The sequence below is a fragment of the Lissotriton vulgaris genome, chromosome 1_1 (genome assembly GCF_964263255.1).
Source record: "Lissotriton vulgaris chromosome 1_1, aLisVul1.2, whole genome shotgun sequence".
Classification (NCBI taxonomy): Eukaryota; Metazoa; Chordata; class Amphibia; order Caudata; family Salamandridae; genus Lissotriton; species Lissotriton vulgaris.
Genome location: NC_141685.1, coordinates 224,875,680 through 224,880,659, shown reverse-complemented (window position 1 = coordinate 224,880,659; position 4,980 = coordinate 224,875,680). Strand labels below are relative to the sequence as shown.

The window sequence follows — 4,980 nt, the reverse complement described above, 5'->3', positions numbered from 1 at the left end:
TCACACAGTCTTTTCTTAGTGCTTTGCAGCAGTTGCATTGGAGTAAGAATGGCCCCTTCGAGGCACTGTCTGGCCCTACGCACTGCCACGTTTATTAGGTCTCGCCTGGTGTTAGCAGCGCGCATGCGCTGCCCTCGCCATGCAAGCTTCTTGGAATCAATCCGGTTTCAGAAGCCATGTCTCCGCTCTGCCTCCAATTATCATTGGCGTGCTTCGTTTCTCGTCAGCAATTATGCTGAACATACTTCGTCCATTGCACTGGAGGGTTTTAGTCCCTCCTAGTTACCACCCTGTCCACTTTAAGCCACACCCACAGGGATTGGCTCGTTCACTGGTGGTGAGACGGTGGGCTTTATAATGGCTGGATGCACTTTTTTCTTCGGCACAGTCCCGAGTCGTGGCTCCGCTTTACGGACGACGCGATCGGTTTAGTTCAATATTTTTATTGTTTGTTAATTATATATTTTCATTCTGGTGCCCGTTCATGCTTCTTTATGAATCTGTATCACTTCCTCCTCCTTCCCCCAACCTCCCTTCTATCTTCTGATCTAGCAGCAAATAATTTGCCCCCGGTGGGACAGCTTTCAGTGCAGCTCACTGGATAATTAACTCCATCTCTGCAGCCCAAGTTAACTGTTTGTCTAGTGTCACCCGGCATTACCATCAGCCCGCGGAGTTGGCGGGAGCTGGGGGCTCTCCCCCGTGAGGACATTCCTCTGCTGTGGGCGGCCGGGGTCCAGGATGCACGCTGAGGAAAGGCAGGGATTTAGACCTGCTCCAGGAACTACATTACGCACTTGGACCGCGCAGGTACCCCCCGCGGCAGAGCTCGCAGTGTTTATAGGCGTTGGACATATGTGGAAGTGCGCAGCAGCACTTGTGTGTGTCCTCGGCTTCTTTCCCTAGATCGCCTTTCTTTGAGAAGGTCCACAGGTGTCTCCAGACTAAACATTTCTCAGTAGATTTGCTGTTTCTACTACCCGTCCTGTTGGCGACGTGACAGATCGTGCAGCTACAGCAGCTATCTATACAAGAACAATAAAAAGCACATGATTCCAGAATGCTTGTGTTGATGCCAACACACGCCCACACACTGACTGGAAAACACATTTTTTTTTGCAGTTTTATATGGGCGAACTCCACCCACAGATATTGGAGCTCTTTATATGAGCACCAGTTGCGTTACACAAAGAAACATACAATTTTTTAGTCAGGGGGAAATTAAGTGATTTGCCCTGAATGACAAGTTGTTGAGTGTACACCGACACTCGAACCTGGTTTCCCAGTTCCAAGGCAGCTCTGGCCTTGAGGCCAATCACACAAACATATGATAAACCATGGCAAAAATACAGTCTCACATACACACAGGACGCAGGCACACACCCTATTACATACAATTTGCCTGCACCTATACAGCCATGCACACACACAATCATATATGCAGTTGCACACAAACCCTTAATCCCTCACACATCAAATACAAGTACATGTATACAAAGATTAAATACACATTAACACTCATCATATATTAATCATTAACTCCCTTAACCAGCATGCCTGATTTCTGGACTTCCTTATTCCTGACTTTCCCGCTGCACGAACGCCTGCAAGCCGGGCGCTGTCTGAATTAACAAGCATTAAAAATGCAATAGGGCTCGCATCTCATTAAGTTAAAGCCATTTGCTTTGCTATACAAAACCATTAGCAAAGCAAATGGCTTTAACTTAATCAAAGGCGAGGCCTGTTGCATTTTCAATGCTTGTTGTTTCTGCAGCAACTTCAACATGTCACAGGGAGCAGCAGGTCAGTTGTTGGTGTCACTTGTTTGTTGATATTTTTATGCTTTCATTAAAATGAGCACCATTGATCAGTATCAATGAAAATAAGAAAATGCAGCCCATTTATATATTTCATAGAATAATTAATTTTCGGCAGCTGAATAAAATAGCCGCCCATGAAAAGACTCGCACTCTTCATCTTCTGACCTGAAGACAATCTCGTTACCCATTAGACCACGCGGTATTCCCACAAGATAAGACTGTGTGAGCCCTACGGGGCTACAGAGACGCGCAGCAGCACCAGCTGCTGGGGTCAGAGGCAGGGAGGAGCGAGGGACAGGGTACCGTGCAGAGCCCAGGGAGGAGAAGGGACAGGGTATCGTGCAGAGCCCAGGGCGGAGGGAGGGACAGGGTACCGTGCAGAGCCCAGGGATGGGCGGCCAGGATGGGATGCAGACCCCAGGGAGGAGGGAGGGACAGGGTACCGTGCAGAGCCCAGGGATGGGCGGCCAGGATGGGATGCAGAGCCCAGGGAGGAGGGAGGGACAGGGTACCGTGCAGATCCCAGGGATGCGCGGCCAGGGTGGGATGCAGAGCCCAGGGAGGAGGGAGGGACAAGGTATCGTGCAGAGCCCAGGGATGAGGAAGGGACAGGGTACCGTGAAGAGCCCAGGGAGGAGGAAGGGACAGGGTATCGTGCAGAGCCCAGGGAGGAGGGAGGGATAGGGTACCATGCAGAGCCCAGGGATGGGCGGCCAGGATGGGATGCAGAGCCCAGGGAGGAGGGAGGGACAGGGTACCGTGCAGAGCCCAGGGATGAGGAAGGGACAGGGTACCGTGCAGAGCCCAGGGAGGAGGAAGGGACAGGGTATCGTGCAGAGCCCAGGGAGGAGGGAGGGACAGGGTACCATGCAGAGCCCAGGGATGGGCGGCCAGGATGGGATGCAGAGCCCAGGGAGGAGGGAGGGACAGGGTACCATGCAGAGCCCAGGGATGGGCGGCCAGGATGGGATGCAGAGCCCAGGGAGGAGGGAGGGACAGGGTACCGTGCAGAGCCCAGGGATGGGCGGCCAGGATGGGATGCAGAGCCCAGGGAGGAGGAAGGGGCAGGGTACCGTGCAGAGCCCAGGGAGGAGGAAGGGACAGGGTACCGTGCAGAGCCCAGGGAGGGGCGGCCAGGATGGGTTACAGGGCCCAGGGAGGAGGAAGGGACAGGGTACCGTGCAGAGCCCAGGGATGCGCGGCCAGGGTGGGATGCAGAGCCCAGGGAGGAGGGAGGGACAGGGTACCGTGAAGAGCCCAGGGATGCGCGGCCAGGATGGGATGCAGAGCCCAGGGAGGAGGGAGGGACAGGGTACCGTGCAGATCCCAGGGATGGGCGGCCAGGATGGGATGCAGAGCCCAGGGAGGAGGGAGGGACAGGGTATCGTGCAGAGCCCAGGGCGGAGGGAGGGACAGGGTACCGTGCAGAGCCCAGGGATGGGCGGCCAGGATGGGATGCAGAGCCCAGGGAGGAGGGAGGGACAGGGTACCGTGCAGATCCCAGGGATGCGCGGCCAGGGTGGGATGCAGAGCCCAGGGAGGAGGGAGGGACAGGGTATCGTGCAGAGCCCAGGGATGAGGAAGGGACAGGGTACCGTGCAGAGCCCAGGGAGGAGGAAGGGACAGGGTATCGTGCAGAGCCCAGGGAGGAGGGAGGGACAGGGTACCATGCAGAGCCCAGGGATGGGCGGCCAGGATGGGATGCGGAGCCCAGGGAGGAGGGAGGGACAGGGTACCGTGCAGAGCCCAGGGATGAGGAAGGGACAGGGTACCGTGCAGAGCCCAGGGAGGAGGAAGGGACAGGGTATCGTGCAGAGCCCAGGGAGGAGGGAGGGACAGGGTACCATGCAGAGCCCAGGGATGGGCGGCCAGGATGGGATGCAGAGCCCAGGGAGGAGGGAGGGACAGGGTACCATGCAGAGCCCAGGGATGGGCGGCCAGGATGGGATGCAGAGCCCAGGGAGGAGGAAGGGACAGGGTACCATGCAGAGCCCAGGGATGGGCGGCCAGGATGGGATGCGGAGCCCAGGGAGGAGGGAGGGACAGGGTACCGTGCAGAGCCCAGGGATGAGGAAGGGACAGGGTACCGTGCAGAGCCCAGGGAGGAGGAAGGGACAGGGTATCGTGCAGAGCCCAGGGAGGAGGGAGGGACAGGGTACCATGCAGAGCCCAGGGATGGGCGGCCAGGATGGGATGCAGAGCCCAGGGAGGAGGGAGGGACAGGGTACCATGCAGAGCCCAGGGATGGGCGGCCAGGGTGGGATGCAGAGCCCCGGAAGGGACACATTGGCCTTGGAGAGAAGAGAGAGCACGACTTGATACATGTTGTTCTGAGCATGGGAACGGCGTCCTCTATGGAACAACACACGTCTATTGTTTATAAACTAGTGGGCAGCGGTGGTGATGTTACCCCTTCTTTCCGGTTCCTTCAGCTTCAGCTGTCTTACAGTGAAGGCCTCGAAATTGTGCATTTTACCCCCACACACAGGTAGCAAGAGGCCGGCTGCAAGAAATCCCACTTAAGTCTGATTCTTGACTTTTTACTCCTGTGGGGGCCGAGCTTGTCAAGTTCTTTCTGCCGTGTTTGCAGGCTCCTAGGTACACTTCAAAACTGACTCATCCATCACTTACAGACCGCAGAATATTTCTAGAATTGAGTTTTAATGCACTAGATGCCAAGCTCCCATATGGTCTAGCGGTTAGGATTCCTGGTTTTCACCCAGGCGGCCCGGGTTCGACTCCCGGTATGTGAAGGTGCATTTTTTTAATAAATATTTGCGCATTTCTCTTCTAGTCTCTACAAAGCTTGCACTAACTCCTATTTTTCCAAAGAGTTTCTTTCATTTTCCCCTTGCTAGCTCTGGTTTCTGCCACCCTCAGCGGGAGCGCTATTAATAGACAGGTTAGTGAAATGGAAGCTGCACTCTTACAGGCTGTCACCACAAGAAAGCTCCTGTTCCTTTCCTGCAAAGCCAATAGTGCTTGCAAAGCCACAGTTCCTTTCCATTTTTTCACTGTTGGGCTGCAACTGTTTGGCGTTAGGGTCATGCGCCCGGTGCCACCGCACTGGGCGCCATGCTCCAGGTGCGCTGTATTATTTTATTAATTATCTTGCAGGCTTAAAAGCACCTGCTGCAGAGTCAGAGTTCCCCTGCACCCT

General features: G+C 55.4%; 1 non-coding gene across 1 annotated transcript; it reads left to right on the top strand.

Moving 5' to 3' along the window:
- The first annotated feature begins 4,501 nt into the window (after nucleotides 1-4,501).
- Nucleotides 4,502-4,573, top strand: TRNAE-UUC (transfer RNA glutamic acid (anticodon UUC)). The gene has a single exon. It is a non-coding gene; the product is annotated as a tRNA-Glu (tRNA).
- The last annotated feature ends 407 nt before the right edge of the window (nucleotides 4,574-4,980 follow it).